This window comes from Petaurus breviceps, unplaced genomic scaffold (assembly GCF_028583685.1).
Source record: "Petaurus breviceps papuanus isolate PSGF00001 unplaced genomic scaffold, PetGlider_PUasm1.0 91133, whole genome shotgun sequence".
Taxonomy (NCBI): Eukaryota; Metazoa; Chordata; class Mammalia; order Diprotodontia; family Petauridae; genus Petaurus; species Petaurus breviceps.
In genome coordinates, this window is record NW_027187419.1 from 12,219,801 (window position 1) to 12,236,998 (window position 17,198).

General features: G+C 39.7%; 1 pseudogene; it reads right to left on the reverse strand.

Moving 5' to 3' along the window:
• Positions 1-8,302: 8,302 nt before the first annotated feature.
• LOC138155007 (acyl-protein thioesterase 2 pseudogene) lies at positions 8,303-9,002 on the reverse strand (annotated as a pseudogene).
• Between the last annotated feature and the right edge of the window lie 8,196 nt (positions 9,003-17,198).

The following is a 17,198-nucleotide window of genomic DNA, read 5'->3' on the forward strand; positions in this document are numbered from 1 at the left end:
TTCTGTCTCCCCAAGACTCCACTCTACCCCTCAGCCTTCAAGTTCTTTCTTATCCAGTTTAAACTAGATAGCAGCATGTGGACAAAGAATTGATTTGTAGTGTGAAATGTAATCATTGTAAACATTTAACTCTTGCAAAGATGGAACCATCACCATTTAAAGATATAAGACTTATGCTACTACAGGTCAGTATAGTACAAAAAGAGGAACAAGACCAGTTCTACTAAGGTTAATCACTCCTCTTCAACCCAAGATGATAAAAATAATTACAGATGTTTAGTTAGTATGTCAATTATAAGCCTTTTCTTCTTCCTAGTGTCATTTTCAATTATCCGTTAGTTGATATTTGAAATGTTAATATCACTGTGTTTATAATGTAGTACTGTTGTATTATTATATCATATTTGTTGACAAAATCCATTCTTTGGAGAAAGTTCCTTAAAAGATGTTCTACAGTACATTTGTTTTAGGTGTGCCCCAGCTTTATTCTGTATCCTTGTTGCCTCATTGCTATGACCTTTCATTACGGAAGTGATGATGTTTTCTTGACAAGGTATAAATTCCTTGCCCAATCCTGCATATTTGTTGCCTCCTTTATGCCATATCAATGATGATTGATGATTGATGATTCTGGCTAGCTCATATACTTGAACTGCACCCATTGTCTTGGTCCTTAATAAGGTTTATAGATTTATAGATGTACTGGCTGTTAGACTTCCCAGATTTCAATTTAATGTTCTTTCCAGAACTCATTTGGGATGGCAGGGCAAGACCCATCTCCAAGGGTGCTTTTCCTTGCTTTCTTCCTCCCTTTATTCTCTTCCCCACTGGGTTGAACAGAACCCATCAGCCCTACTTGACCGCTCACGTGCCTCAGATAGATGGGAGTCATCAATTCTATTCCTTCCAGTAAGGTAAGATGGAGAACCACAAGGCCTTACTTATCTGCCTTGACTCTATACTTTGCAAACCACCTCCCCATGCTTTCAGTTAGCCTGCTGATATAATTTAGGGTCCCCTGAGCCTTGCCATCTTATCCTCTAATTAATGCTTAAGTCTCTTAAGCCTAGAGTCTTTTCCATCTGTTCAGTTGCTGTACTTTTTAAATATGATAGCTCATTTGGAATTTGGGCTCCATGAGAGCTAGGACTGTCTAGCCTTTTTGTATATTCAATGATTAGAATAATACTTGGCACATACTAAGTGCTTAATAAATGCTTTTTCTTTCATTTATCCATTCACATGCTGTGCTAGGCACTATGTTGTCAGTCCTTTGGGCACTCAAGGCAGCAGGTGGGATTCTATGAGAACCATTCTGATTTGTGTTTTATTTGTTTTCAGGCTTGAAATATGCTCATTAAACCCCATTGTCAGTTATCAAATCCAAAGGTTGTTGGACTTTGAGTCAGGAAAGACCTTGGTTTTAGAACCACCTTTGGCATTTAATGGCAGTAGGACCTACAAGTAAGTCAAGTAACCTTTGTAAGACAGTTACCTCAACTATAAAACGTACTTTTAAGGTTTGCAAAACAATTCATATGTTATTAATTAATCCAAAATTTCCTCTTGTACATAAAAATAAACCTACACACATGCCCTTGCTTGTCCCCTAATCTAAAATTAAACCTACCCTTATTTATTTAAATTCCAGAGCTTTTTTTCTATAATTAAATGATCAGTGACACAAGAAGTAAAACTATCAACCACTTGAGGTCTATAGTTTTCACTTTGTCTAAAATTCTATTCATGTCTTCATCTTCTTTCTTGTTTACATTTGGTTAGAATTATTATTTATTAAAGTTTATTGTCTATTTTGTTTTGTAATTCATTTAGTTTTTCCTTTAAGTATTTAGAAACTAGGCCATAGGTTAAATATCTAATTAAATTCATTGTCACCACTCAGAAAAATGTTGTTTCTCTCTTTATCTCTTTTTAACAAAGTCTAATTTTGTTCTTGCCTTGTCTAAAATCATACTTACTTATTTCTGCTTTTTCCTTTCCTTTTCTTTTTTTTTCTTTTTTTTTTAGCTAAGGCATAATAGATTTTGCTTCATCCCCTTATTTTAATTCAGTATGAGTCTTTATGGCTTAAGTGTGTTTCTTGAACATATTGTTGGATTTTACTTTTTAATTGATTTTGCTAATCTGCTGTATTTTGGGGTGAATTAATATAGTTAGGATAGTTAATTCCTTGTTTCCCATCATTATATTATCTTATATTTTTTTCTTCTCTATACTCTATATTGTAAGTAATTACCCTTACTTTGTTTCCTTTTAATTTTTCCTTCACTATTTCCTTTCCAAGCTTAAGGTTTGTTTTGCTTATGACTAATCCCTCTCTCAATCTACCCTACCTTTTACATATCCTTTTCCTTTCTACCATTTCCTATCTATGTGACTATAAGATCTTCCACTGAATTCAGGGTCATCTCTAGTCATCCTGATCTATATCTTGCCATTGGACCCAGATGGCTCTGGAGATGAAAGTGAGGCTAGTGGCTTTGCACAGCCCTCCCTCACTGAAATCCAATTCCCTTGCATGTCTTGGCATCACCTCCTTCATATCACAGTCTTCTTTGAGGATGAAGGACAAACAACAATGTGACTATTGAGTTGAATATATTTCTATACCAAATGCTTTGTGTTTGTGTGTGTGTGTGTTCTCCCCTTTTTTGACCAGTTTCAATAAAAGTGGAATTCAAATGGAGTCCACTCTCCCCATTCTTTCCATGTTTGTATATAGTTTTACTTACTCAGTATGATTTATGTCTTATAATGTATAATGTCTTAACAATTTCTCTCATCTTTTTTGCTATATTCCCTCAATGTATCCTCTTACTGCACCCCCAACCAATGTCTTTGCTTTTTTTCTTATAACATGTTCAAAACATAACAAAACTAATTATGTGTCTTTTGTCTCAATTGGCTACAGGTATGACCCTCTTAAAATCTATTAGGATTTTTTAAAAGCCCTCTTAACATCTACCCTCTATTTTAAAATGTAAATAGTTCATTCTTATAAAGTCTCTCCTGATTGTTCGTGTGTAGCTACTTTAAAACTTTTATTTTGACTTCCATATTTATATTTCAAATTTCCTTTTCATCTCTTTTTTCTTCATCAAAAATATTTGAAAAACTATTTTATTGAAGGTGAATTTTTTTCATGCAGGATGATATTCATTTTGCTGGAGAAGTTATTCTTATCTTTACAACTTTTATCTTTTGCTTTTTGGAATATTTTATTCCATGTTTTCATCTTCCTCAAAGTGATAAATGATAAATCTTGTACTGTCCTAACTGTGATTCTGGATATTTGAATTCTTTTTTTTAGGCTATTTGTAGAACGTTTGCTTTTGTCTATAAGTTCTGCACTTCAACAGTGAAATTCTTAGAAATTTTCACTTGGGGGCAGGAGGAGTTTCTTTCAGGAGGTGGTCAGTGGATCCTTTTTGTTTTATGTATCTGGGCAATTTTTTTTAATGTTCTTGAAATATGTTATATAAGTGTTTTTTGTTTGTTTGTTTTTAGCCATGAATTTTAGGTACTCCTATGATCTGTCTTTGAACTCTTTCCTAGGTCAGATTTTAAAAAATATATCATTTATATTTCCCCCTTTTCTCATTCTTTTGATTTTAAGAATTCTTATTATTGGGGCAGCTAGGTGGCACAGTGAATAGAGCATCAGCCCTGGAGTCAGGAGGATCTGAGTTCAAATCTGGCCTCAGACACTTAACACAAAAACTAGCTGTGTGACCTTGGGCAAGTCACTTAACCCCAATTGCCCTACCTTCCCCCTTCCAAAAAAGCAAAAAAATAAGATAAAATAAGAACTCTTATTATTTCCTAGAACCGTTAATTTCCATATGGTCCATTCTGATTTTTAGGAGTTGTTCCTAGTATAAGGTTTTGTACCTCTTCTATTAAACGATTGATCCCTTTTCTAATTCTCTCCTCCATAGTTCTCATTTCTTTTATAATATCTTTATTAAACTCACATCATTTCTTTGAAGAGTTCTAATTGGTCTTATGAACAAACTGATTTTTTCCGTGAAGTTTTGTTTATCAGTGTTTTTGAGGTATTCTCTTCTCTCAGTTTTGTGCCTTAATCATCCCAGGTATTATAAAAGTCCTTTGGGGAAAAAAATCATTTTTGTTGCTGAGGGTCTCAGGAGTTGAGTTCTAGGCCTCCCTTACTCTTTCTTTTCCTTTACCATGGTGGTCTTTCATTTGACCTTTTCTTTCATCACAAGACAACACAGTTCTTGTTTTCAGTGATCAGCCTTAACTGAAGTCCTTTTCTTTGAATGATGACAGAGGGATAAGAGTAACTGCTTCTTTAATACCCAGTTAAAACCACAAATACTGAGGCGGAGCCAAGACAGCAGCTTAGAAGCAGGAAAACTCCATGTGCTCCCCCCATAACCACCTCAAGTACCTATAAAAAATGACTCTAAACAAATTTTAGGGCCATAGAACCCACAAAGTGACAGACAGAAACAAATCTCCTGCTGAAGGCAGCCCAGCAGGGGCACAGGAAGGGTCCATTGCAGGGCATTGGGAACAGAGCCCAGCCCTGGGCGAGCCCATGGTTTTAGCCTCAGAGCTACCCAATGAGTTGCAGCTGGAAGGACTTCAGGAGAGTGGAACACGAGCAGCTATGGCAGTTTCCAGAATTATCAACCCATAAATGCCAAAGACAAAGTGAGAGATCACTGTGGACTTTGTGGGAATGGGGGGGTCCAGGAGTGTGGTCCAGCCTCTGCCCCCCAGAGGGAGAAGCAGCTAAAGCTTGGCGGCTGCCACAATATGGCTGCTTCAGAGCTCCTAGCCTGCAGATTGTAGGGGGACCAAGAAACCATTCTGAGGAGTAATCACTCTTACTTTAACCTGTTTGGATCTGGATTGCTATCTGGGGTGGAGGTCCTGGGGTGAGTGATCAGGTGCCAGAGCATGTGGAGGTTTCAGAGAGGGCAGCCAACTAATAGCTCCAGTAGCTGAGAAAACCCCAGTGATTTGGGACAAAGCTCTCCTCTCTGGAAGCAGAGTTCTACTGTGGCAAAAAGCTCAACTGTGGCAACATGAGCAAGCAAAGGAAGCAAAACAAGCACAGCAATCCGACTTTGGATTCCTTTCTTGGGGACAATGCGTGGAATGACAGGAAGATAATGAAGTCAGAACTCCTGCACCAAAAGCTTCCAAGAAAAATATGAATTGGTTACAGGCCACAGAGGAACTTAAGAAGGATTTTGAAAACCAAATAAGAGAAATAGAGGGAAAATTGGGAAGAGAAATGAGAATGATGCAAGAAAATCATGAAAAGAGAGTCAACAACATGACAGAAGAAAATAACACCTTAAAAAAATAGACTAACTCAATGGCAAAAGAGGCTCAAAAAGCCAATGAGGAGAAGAATGCCTTAAAAAGCCAAATTTGCCGATGAAAAAAAGAATCTCAAAATCTCAGTAAAGAGAATCATTCCTTCAGAATTAGATTGGAACAAATGGAAGCTAGTGACTTTATGAGAAATCAAGATACTGTTAAACAGATCCAAAAGAATGAAAAAATAGAAGGCAATGTGAAATATCTCATTGGGAAAACCACTGACCTGGAAAATAGATCCAGGAGAGATCATTTAAAAATTATTGGACTACCTGAAAGCCATGATCAAAAAAAGAACCTAGAAATCATCCTTCAAGAAATTCTCAAGGAAAGTTGCCCTGATGTTTTAGAACCAGAAGGCAAAATAGAGGTTGAAAGAATCCACCAATCACCTCTTGAAAAAGATCCCAAAAAGAAAACTCCTAGGAATATTATAGCCAGGTTTCGGAGTTTCCAGATCAAGGAGAAAATATTACAAGCAGCCAAGAAGAAACAATTTGAATATTGTGGAAACACAATCAGGTTAACACAGGATCTAGCAGCTTCTACATTAAGGGGTCTAAGGGCTTGGAATATGCTGTTCCAGAGGTCAAAGGAGCTGGGATTAAAAGAAAGAATCACCTACCCAGCAAAACTGAGTATAATGTTTCAGGGGAAAATATGGTCATTCAATGAAATAGAGGGCTTTCAAGCATTCTTGATGAAAAAAAAAACAGAGTTGAATAGAAAATTTGACATTCAGATACAAGAAGCAAGAGAAGCATGAGAAGGTAAACAGGGAAAAGGAATCATAAGGAACTTACCAAAGTTGAACTATTTACATTCCTACATGGAAAAAAAATAATTGTAACTTATGAAACTTTTCTCAGTATAAGAATAGTTGAAGGGAATAGAAATGTATATATACATATATATGTCTATATAGGAGGGTATATGGGCATATGAATACATATGTCAGTGTGTGTATATATGTGTACATGTATACATAGACAGAAGGCACAGGACCAATTGAATAGGAAGGGATGATACTTAAAAGGTGAAATTGAAAGGTGAGAGAGGAATAATAATGAAAGGAGATGGGGAGAGACAGATGAGGCAGGGAATAGGTCCTCCACCCTTCCCCCACAGGGCAAGGCCCAACTCTCCCCAGCCTGGGGTGGGGGGAGGGCCCTGCCAGCCCTAGCCCTGCAGAAAGGAGATTCCACCAGGGAATGGGGTTAAAGAGAGAGAAGCTGAGTAGAAGCAGCACCTCCCCCTGGCTTCGACCTTCCCGAATTCATGTACAAAGGGGACTCTAAACAAACTTTGGAGCTGCAGAACCCACAAAATGACATAGAGAAGCTAACCTCCCACTGAGGACAGCCTGGCAGGCCGGCAGCAAGTGTCTAGCTCAGTGCACTGGAGCTGAGCCCAGCCCCACACCGAGGCTTTAGCCCCAGGGCAGCCAGATCAGCAGCAGCTGTGGCCATTTCCAGAATTATCAACACATAGATACAAAGTGAGAGGTCAGTGCAGTCTGGACTTTGGGACCCAGTAAGTGGGAGTGCATGGCTTTTGCCCCTGGGGCGAGAAGCCACTGAGATGCCGGCACAGCCAGCCAGCGCCACGTGGCAGCTTCGGCTCCTGGCCTGCTGAGTGTAGGGGTACCAAGCACGAGTCTGAGTGTTTTAACTTTAACCAGTCTTGCTTTAACTTGCTTGGATCTGGATTGCAGTCTAGAGTGAAGGTCCTGGGGTGTGTGTCTAGCTTGCCAGAGCTTGTGGAGGCTTCAGAGAAGGCACCCATATAATACCTCTGGCAGCTGAGAAAACCCCAGCATTTGGGATGAAAGCTTCCCTTTCTGGTGGCAGAGTCCTACTGTGGCAAAAAGCCCAGGGGTCAAGTGACTGAGTGGTGACATGACCAGACAAAGGAAGCAAAACAAACAGAAGACTCCAACGTTAGACTCCTATTTTGGGGACAAAAAGGAGCAAAGCATGGAACAGGAGGAAGACAGTGAAGTCAGAACTCCTGCACCAAAAGCTTCAAAGGAAAATACGAGCTGGTTACAGGCCATAGAGGACTTTAAGAAGCAGATAAGAGAAGTGGAGGAAAAATTGGGAAGAGAAATGAGAAAGATGCAAGAAAATTATGAAATGAGAGTCAACAGCCTGACTGAGGAAAATAACACCTTAAAAAATAGACTAAATCAAATGGCAAAAGACACTCAAAAAGGCAATGAGGAGTAGAGAGAGAGAAGCTCCAGCCCAGGTGCACCTGCCTCTCCTCACCCCCACCCCCAAGGCCTGGACCCAAGCCCCCTCCGAACAGCAGCAAGAGGGGCCTCTGACCCAGGGTAGGCTCATTGTCAGCAGAAAGAATACAGACATTTATGATGAGGGCAAGGGGACAGGAGAGCAACAGAAGACATATGATTATCTGAATGAGGAAGGGGGGACCCCAGCTCTTCCTGCAGCAGGAGGAGGAGGAGGGGGGTAGTGGGTGCATGAGTGGGGGGAGCCAGGAGGGCCCCCCTGCCCAAAGACTGAGGTCATCTGGGGGGAAGAGGAGAGAGGTACACCCATGAGCTGGACCCCTTGAGGTACATACAGGTCCTGAGCGGGTCAGCGGTTGGGCCCCCATGCACCCATTGCAATACTTTTGGCCCTGGGGGATGGGAAGATACTGGAGGACAGACTATGGCAGCTGAGGAGACAGGAGACTGCACCTTTGATCCCCAACCTCCCAGGAGAGTGATAGGACAGGGAGAGTGATAGGTATGGGAAGAGGAACTAGGAAGGAGGTGATCTCCAAGGGGGAGGGGCCCAATCCTCCCATCCTCAAAGACTCTTGGTGGGGGAGGGGACTGCCATGGCTTCCACCTCCTGTACTGCTGTGGGCCCCTCTGGCCCCCCGGGGAGGAAGTGGGGGCGGGTGGGTCCCCTTAGATGGGGGGCAGCAGCTTCTCAATGAATTCCTTCACAGGTGCCATCTCCTGGGGACAGGAGCTGTGCATGACAGCTGGGTAGGTCTTAAACTGGACCTTGGCTGGAGGGATGAGACTTGAGTTTCTCTGAGGTGAGGGCTCCAAAGCGTACAGGCAACATGGGGTCCAGTTCCCCGTGGCACTGCAGGATGGCCATGTCCCGGGCATACCATTGGCTGCCTGAGGGAAGGCCAGATGCAGGGGGAGCCAGCAGCTGAGGCCCACGATGCCAGCCAGGGGATGAGGGCAGGTGAGAGCTGTGCAGAGGGACAGGGTTCCACCCTGGGAGAAGCCCCCCAAGATGATTCGATTGGCTGGAATCCTGTTCTTCACCTCGTGCTCAATCAGGGCCTTGATGCTCTCGGCCACTTTCTTGATGCCAGCTTCGTCTTCTGGGGCATTGGGCATCGGGACTCAGGCCCATCAGGTCAAACCAGGAAGGCATCACCATCTTCATGTTCAGTGTGACCGGGAGGCGCATGGGGAGAGATGTATTTGACATAGGGGAGGCGGATGGAGGAAAGGGCATCAGCTCAGCTGTGCCCCGAGTCTCCAAGCCCATGTAAAAAAAATAACCGCTGTTGCCTCCTGCTCAGCTCCTGAAACAGTAGCAGTATCAGAGAGTAGGGGGACAGACATATTGTTACCGCACATATACCAACAGGGATGCCAATGCTGGGGCCTCTTTCTCTGGCTGGGATACTCACAGAGCTCCCCACCCCACCCCCACCCCTGCCCTAGCCCCTTCCGCTCTCGCGGCCCCGCCAGAACTTCCGCTTGGACCCAATGGAGTTAATTCTTAAAAGAATATGCAAATATAATAAAGGTGCCACCAAAACCTTTAGTTCTCTAGGTTCGGTGTACAATGTTTTGGGTAATCCTAATTTTGCATATATAGTTCAAACCCACATTCAATAGAACAAGAGGAATTAGAAAGTGAAGAGCATAATATTTAATTAGAATAGCAAAGTAAATTAAAGGGAAAATCAAATAGTGGATTAATTATTTTTCTTGCCTCTTTTTCTTCTCCCTCCTTGCCTCCATACTTGAAAGGATTTATTTGATCTTTCACACTGGTTGGAGAAGGATCATTAAACCTCAGGTAGTTTAGAGGTCATGGTGGCTCAGGGAATAATAGCTCAGGACCATGACTTACTCCAATATCACAGTCACTCAATTATTTTCATAGGGAAGGGGGGGGGGTTCCTTATTGAGTATGATTATTTTACTGCCAGTGAGGTTTCCTTCAGTCTGAGGCTGGGCAACATTAATCAGCCAGATAACTGAAAGTTTCTAACCTAGAATGTTCCAAGGATAGAAGTTTCTGGATCTGGGAGGAGGGAAGTATCCAAGGAAATGACAGGGGCTTACGGTGTGAGTACAAGGGAAAAGAGACATGACTAAGGAACTGACACCTGTTGGACAAAAAAAAAATCTTTCTTGTTCTGTTGAATGGGGGCTTGGACTGTATATGCAAAATTAGGATTACCTAAAACTAAATATTTTGACATGCCACTACATATGCATAATTTGGCATTTACTGATTGTGTCAATCAAGATATTCATAATGAAGTGGTAGCAATTACAATATAAAAAATTATGTTTCTAAACACAAAGATATCATCACCAAAAGAACACTTGCCCTGGAGAATTCTTTAAGTCTGTGCAGAGGAAATGAATTTTTTTCCATTACCCATTTTGTTTAGCTAGACATGTCATATTTGCTCATATAATCACTGTACCTTTTTCCTCATTTTTTAAGGTGAAGATAGAACTGTGATAAATTTGCAAAGTATCCAAATGAGGAAATTCAAATTGCCTGATCCAGAAACTTTAGGGAAGAAGTTATTTGGTGGTGACTTTGTAAATCTTTTAATAGATTATGCTTTCCCTCCTCTACCCCTCCATCCATTTCTTTTTCCTACTCTTCTTTCTTCCTGTTTAATGCAGCTTAAAATTTTCTTGCTCAGCGGGACCTGATAGCTTAACTCAGTGTGTGACAGCCTCCATTTCTATGAATAACTATTCCACTGGAAATAAGTTCCTTCACAGTTGAAGCCTTTATGCTGGTTAAAAATATTCTTTGCATAGAAAATGTGCAGGACTCAGGACTATAAGAATAAAAGAAAATCTCATGTATCTTAAGAGTACTTTCCCCACAATAGGATGTAAATGCCCCAATCCTTTAATTTTCTAATACTCTCAGAAATAGTCACTAGTAACACTACTTCTACAAGATCAAATTAGTAAATTTTCTTTAAATGTTTGTTCAGTAATTTCAATCCTGTCCAACTCTCTGTGATCCCATCTTTGGGGTTTTCTTAGCCAAGATAATGGAGTAGTTTGCTATTTCCTTCTCCAGATAGTTTTACAAATAAGAAAGCTGAGGAAAACCGGGTTAAGTGACTTGCTCAAGGTCACACAAACTAGTAAGTTTTTAAGGCCAGATTTAACCTCAGGTTTTCCTGACTTCAGGCCCTGAGTTCTATCCACTGTACCACTGTAAACCTCTCTTTAAATGGTAGAGTCCCAGAAATAACTAAAATGTTTAGAAGAGTGAAAACTGTTTTTTAAAAAATATAGTGAATTTAGACCTAGTTATTTTTAATGTAATTATTTCCTTGGAAGGAGTACAAAGTGTTTAGAGAGACAAATAATTAATGTTAAGAGTTTATTAGTTACATGGACTTCCACATTCACTCTGTAGATAGATAGATAGATAGATAGATAGATAGATAGATATAGGTATATAGACATTATTAGTAGTGGTCTCAATTTTTGTTTTATTTTTGAACCCAAGTCTATCTCTAGCCTATTGAAATCTTTCTAGATCTTGACTATTGCTGTCCCTTTCATGTTTATGTCACCTTCAGACATAACAAACATGCTCTCTCTGTGTTTATAAAAGTTATTGATAAAAATATTGAGTAGTTGGGGGCGGCTAGGAGATATATATATATATACATATATATACATATATATATATATATATATATAATAGTTCAGGGTCAAGGATAGATTTCAGGGACACTCCACTAGAAACCTCCCTCCTTTATTTTGGGGGAAAGAGTGAGCAGTCACTAGGTGGAGAAAGAGGTGGCATGGGGATCATAGATAAGATAACCTTGTGTATGGGACACATGTGACGTTGTGACAATTTCATGGATTCTTTCACAGATTACTTATAATGGTTCAGGAATCATACTTGCTGTTTCTTTCAAAATCCCAGGATATAGTTTCCCTTTGACTAGTAACTTGAAGCCATTATATCTTTTTATGGTCTCTTACTTAGTTTTCAACTTTTGCTTTGTCCTTCGCAATCCAAAGATCATACCACCTGGATGAGAAAACATAAGCAAAAAAGATTTAAACAGTTCTGACTTTTCTTTGTCATCTGTTATCGCTCTTACCTTCTCTCCAAGCAGTATTCCTAACCCTTCTTTGATCTTCTTTTTCCCAACATAGCTAGCCATGAATGGGAGGTAGATAATGGGTTTTGCCAAGTATCTCTTATAACAACAAAAAAAAAATTTTTAAGGGAAACTCCCCCCACAAAACAAACCAACACATCAACTATGCCTAATGCAATATTCCACACCCATACCTCTACTTCCCTTGCTTCCTTTTTTTAAGCACTTAAAAAAAATCTGAGTCAGTTGAGATTCTCTAGAGAGTCATGCTGGTCTCTTTTAAAAGCTCTCCTCCTCCTCTTTTTTCTCCTGTTGAGAAACATTCTTGTTTGTGTCTTCAGAATTTCATTCTTGAAAGTTTTCCATCCCTCCTGGGTTGATTTCCTCCATGGACATTTAGGTCATATGATCCTACCCATCTTTTCCCTGATTCCTTTGAAATCTATCCTGTAAATCTAAGGTGTGTATTAGATTATGCCTTGCTTTCTTCCCCTTCTTTATCACAAATTCTAAGAATCACTTGAAGCAAGGGAGGAATATCCTCTCCCCACAAAGGGGCCCACTCTGGGCCCAGTAGGCACAAATTCTTGGGGGATTTTGACCCCCAAAGAAAGTAGATTAGGCTCTTCTTATTCTTTGGTTCATTATTCCTTTACCTTGGAGTCCCAGGAAAAATTTCTAAGATTAGATTTGGTTTATACTTAGAGTCTCCCTGAAAGGTTAAGTTTGTTTCTTACTTGATGTAAAAAATAGTAGATATCAGTTATAAGACAGCTATTTATTTTCTCCACCACAAAGGACTTACCAGTGTGCATTGACAGATACCTATGATATAAACCAGTAACCCATAACTCTAACACACTTTCCCAAGAGGTAGGTTCCTAAAGAGACTGATGGCGCTGTTGAATAAACATTTCACTTTTACCTTGGGACTCAAGACCTTTCTTCTGACTAGCTAGGCATTCATAGGTATATCCTCCTGTCAGTAGTCATCTTTTCCAAGAAGGATGTAGCTACAGGAAGTACCTCCACTGGACAAGTAGCACCTATAGCTTTAAAGCTCATGAGGCAGCTGCCAAAGCTAGGAGGATCCATCTTCGACCCACTGTTTGGTTATCTGTGGCCAGAGATAGAAGCTTACAGCAAAAGGAGCTAGAGATATATGCATGTAGCCATCATCATAGCTCATGGGATGGAGAAGGGGAGCAAAATTCCTTCCTCCCTTATCACTTGAAGTCCAAAAGAGAGAGCTGTTGAAGTCCTAAGACAGGGTGGGGAACCTTCAGCCTCACGGCCACATGTGGTCTTCTAGGTCCTCAAGTACAGCCCTTTGAGTGAATCCAAACCTCACAGAACAAATCCCCTTAATAAAATGATTTTTTTGTGTAAAACATAAGCTCAGTCAAAAGGCCACACCCAAGGACCCAGAAGGTTATATGTGACCTCAAGATCACAGATTCTCCACCCCTATCCTAAGACACTGAATAAGAAAGGATGAAGGGGAATAAAGGGGTGGTCATTACTATATGCCAGGTGCTGTGCAAAGTGCTGGGGATACAAAGAAAGGGAAAAACACAGTACCTAACCTCAAAGAACTCCCAACTACATACTTAGAGTGTAAGTGGGATGTGATCTCAGAGGGAAAGCAGCAGCAGCAAGAAGACTGGGAAAGGTCTTCGGTAGAAGGTGGGATTTGAGCTGAATTTTGAAGGAATCCAGGGAACCTAGAAAGTGGAGATTTAGGCAGGAGCGCATTCTAGGCATTAAGGACAGCCAGGGCAAAGGCACTAAGGCAGAGGATGGAGTGTCAAGTGAGAACAAACACAAATGGGTCCCTGTAGCAGGATCATAGAGTTTGTGGTATACAAGAAGACTAGAAAGGTAGGGAAAGGCCAGGCTGTGAAGAACTTTAATAAAGGAATCTACATGTTTGATCCTAGAGGCAATAGGGAACCACTGGAGTTTATTGAGGTGGGGGAGTGGTGTGTGTGTGTGTGTGTGTGTGTGTGTGTGTGTGTGTGTGAGTGTGTGTGAGATATAGTCAGATTTACATTTTAGGATTATCGCTTTGGCAGCTAAATTAAGGATGAGTGTAGAGTGACCAGGTTTGTTTGTTGTTCAGTTGTTTTCAGTTGTATGCAATTCTTTGTGACCCCATTTGGAGATTTCTTGGCAAAGATACTGGAGTGGTTTGCCATTTGCTTCTTCAGCTCATTTTACAGATGAGGAAACTGAGGCAAATGGGATTAAATGTCTTGCCTAGGGTCACACAGCTAGTAGGTGTCTGAGGCTATATTTGAATTCAGGAGGATGAATCTTCCTGCCTTCAAGCCCAGGGCTCCATCCAATGGGCCACCTAGCTGCCTCATACATATTGTTTCCCATACTCCGCATATATTTCCTTCTAATGATCAGCTGTTCTGTAGTATACTCTTAGGACAATACTTACTTGAGTATGGAAACATAAATATGATATAATGTATATGAAAAATTTAGAAAATTTTAATACACCATGTAAATGTAATCTATTATTATTTATTATATGCACAAATGTTTATCTCATGAGTCATTCTGACTAATAAATCTGATAACACAATTACATAATAATACAGAACTGTTATGTTGTTAACACTACTTGACCAGGACTTCACTCTAGTCTGCTTAACTTGGGAAGGGTCTAGTGAGGCCCCATAGTAAATTTATGTTAGTAGGTGAATTCCAGGATATTTCATTGCATTATTCTACTAGGACAGCTTAATGACTGAATCATTAAGAGAGGAAGTATGGAGTATTGGGTGGAATGTTTATCTTACAGTCAGGAAGACTGGGATTTGAATTTTGGCACAGACACTTACTAGTTGTGTTTCTATTCAGAAGGCACCAAACCTCTCTGAACCTTAATTTCTTCATCTGTAAAATGGGAATCACAAGCATCTGCTTCACAAAGTTGTTATGACTCCAAGTGAGGTAATATAAATTAAAAAAAAAAACCTCTTTACAAACCTCCAAATTTTTATAAATGTCAGCTACTTTTTTGAACTAAATAATTGGGCTTTTACCTGAATTCTATTACAAACTGAACCACTGGCTCAGGATTGAGGATCTCCAGAATAGAATTAAAAACTTCTTTTTTATATTTATAAATACATTTATATTTATTTATATATAATATAGTTTTTATGTTATGTACAAGTTATATAATATATTATATACCTTTATATTTTAAAAGATCATCTGTTCTGCTATCTCTATAGTGAATAATTCCTTCCACTTAAAAATACTTCCTTTGGGGGCGGCCAGGTAGCACAGCTAGTAAGAACACCGGCTCCAGTGTCGGGATGACCTGGGGATCAAATCTGGGCTCAGATACTTAGCACCACACCCAGAAATAACTGGCCATGTAACCTTGAGCAAATTACTTAACCCCGATTGCTTAAAAAAAATGCTTCCTTTGCTATTTTTACACATTTGTAATTTTATGAATGTGAGTGCTCTCTTCAGAAAGTTCTCTAGGCTTTCTCCTCCTATGTAAATTTTGCCCATATCTTTCTGCCAATAGTCTACAGAGGGTCTACCCTATTCCCTAGAAGTTTCTTTTGACTCATTAAATATTTAATACCAATGCAGTATTAGGACTGTTTCCCTATCTTTCCTATTTTTGACCACCTGACCAGCCAACCTCTTTTGGTCATACAAAAAAAAAGTCTTTTATTCCATTGTTTGAAGGTATATTATTGTTTTTTTTTTTATGGCAAAACCTCCTTAAACCTACTGTGCATATTTCCATCAACCTTTGAGTCACCTTCAATTTTAATTCTTCTGGAATTTTGGTGTCCTATGATTCACAGCAATGCAAGTATAATCAAGATAATATCGTCCAGGAAGATGCAGTAGTAAGTAGCTTGGCATTACCTGAAAGTGTGGTACAGCCTTCCAAATATGACCCAGTCCCATCTCCTTTTCCTATTCAATTCTGTACTGAGCTCACTGTCAGCCTGTAGTGCCTAGTCAAGATGTAGGTGCTTATAAATTACTCAATGGGTCGTCCATACAGTTGCATTGCATCATCTGGCCAATAGACCTTCTTCCATTTTTTTTCAATGTCAATGTCTTGTCCAATCTCTTTAATGAATCTCATTAAAAATGAATTTCCTGTGGGATCCTGAGGATAGATGCTATCAGCACAATATCATCTGCAAATAGGAGCATCTGTACAAATCCTCTATCAATAGGTAATCTCTGTCCTTTTTGGATTTATGCAGGACATCTTCCATGACAATGGTGAGCACTTTTGGTGACCTTATGTTTTATGTCTTGCTTGATATTTTTTTCTCTTTTCCCCCTTGATTGCTATTTATAGTCAGAGGACAGCTGGAACAAAGTTAATCCCTGTGGATGCATCTACCCCTAAGGAAATCCTAATTAAATTGAACATATTCATGGGAGAATCAAGAGGAGAGCCTTTAGGGCTATGTTTTGCTCTACTAAATCTAATGCTTTTTTATAATCAATAAACATAGCAGTATCTCGGATTCTTTTCTTCTTTCAGCCAGAATTGTGTGGTTGTAAAATGTGGGCTGCTACAGAGAATTATTTGTTAAGGCCTACCTGTTCACTTCTCAAATTTCTGAGACTCAGCATGATGATCAATGTTCAGGGAGATGTGGGTGCAAGTCTTGAATCTAATATATATATTATGTGATCCTAAGTTATTTAACTTTTATCAGTTTCAGTTCCTTCATCTGTAAAATTAGAGTGATATGAGTACAGGGTTGTTGTGAGCATCAAATGAGATATTATTTGTGAAGGGATAAGCATAGGGATTTGGCCTGTGATTTCACTATTATAGAGAGAACTCTCAGAGGAGGAAACTCCCTCTAGCAGCATCTTCACAGCCAGAAAAGACACCTAGAGCACTGAGGTTAAATGATTTGGTTCACATGGCCCAGAGTGTGTCAGAAGTGAGACTTCAACCCAGATCTTCCTAGTTCCAAGGCCACTACTCTTTTTACTCTGCATAATTTCATCAAAGATACTCTCATTACATTTATCAGATCATTCTGATAAAGACTTTGTAGTGACAGACAGCTTTGTTACTTACTGTCTCTGTGACCTAGGACAGGTCACTTCTCCTCTCTGGGACTCATTTTCCTCATCTAAAAAATATAGGCTTATGGCTAGATGGTTCCTAAAGTTCTTTTCAGTTTCAAATTCTATTATCTATGACTTGAGGCACATCTTCTCAGTTGCCCTTTGGGGGAATTTTTTTAAAGAAAAAAATATTTTTGCAGGATGGCTGAAGTATATCCTTTAGCCCACAGAACTATGTAATTATTTGAGGAATTGTCGTTGAACTTAAAGAAGAAAGAAAACTTAGAGGTCATCTTTATCATATTTTTTTCAAGAATGCTTTTAATAGGTGTTGCCATGTAAAATGCCTATAA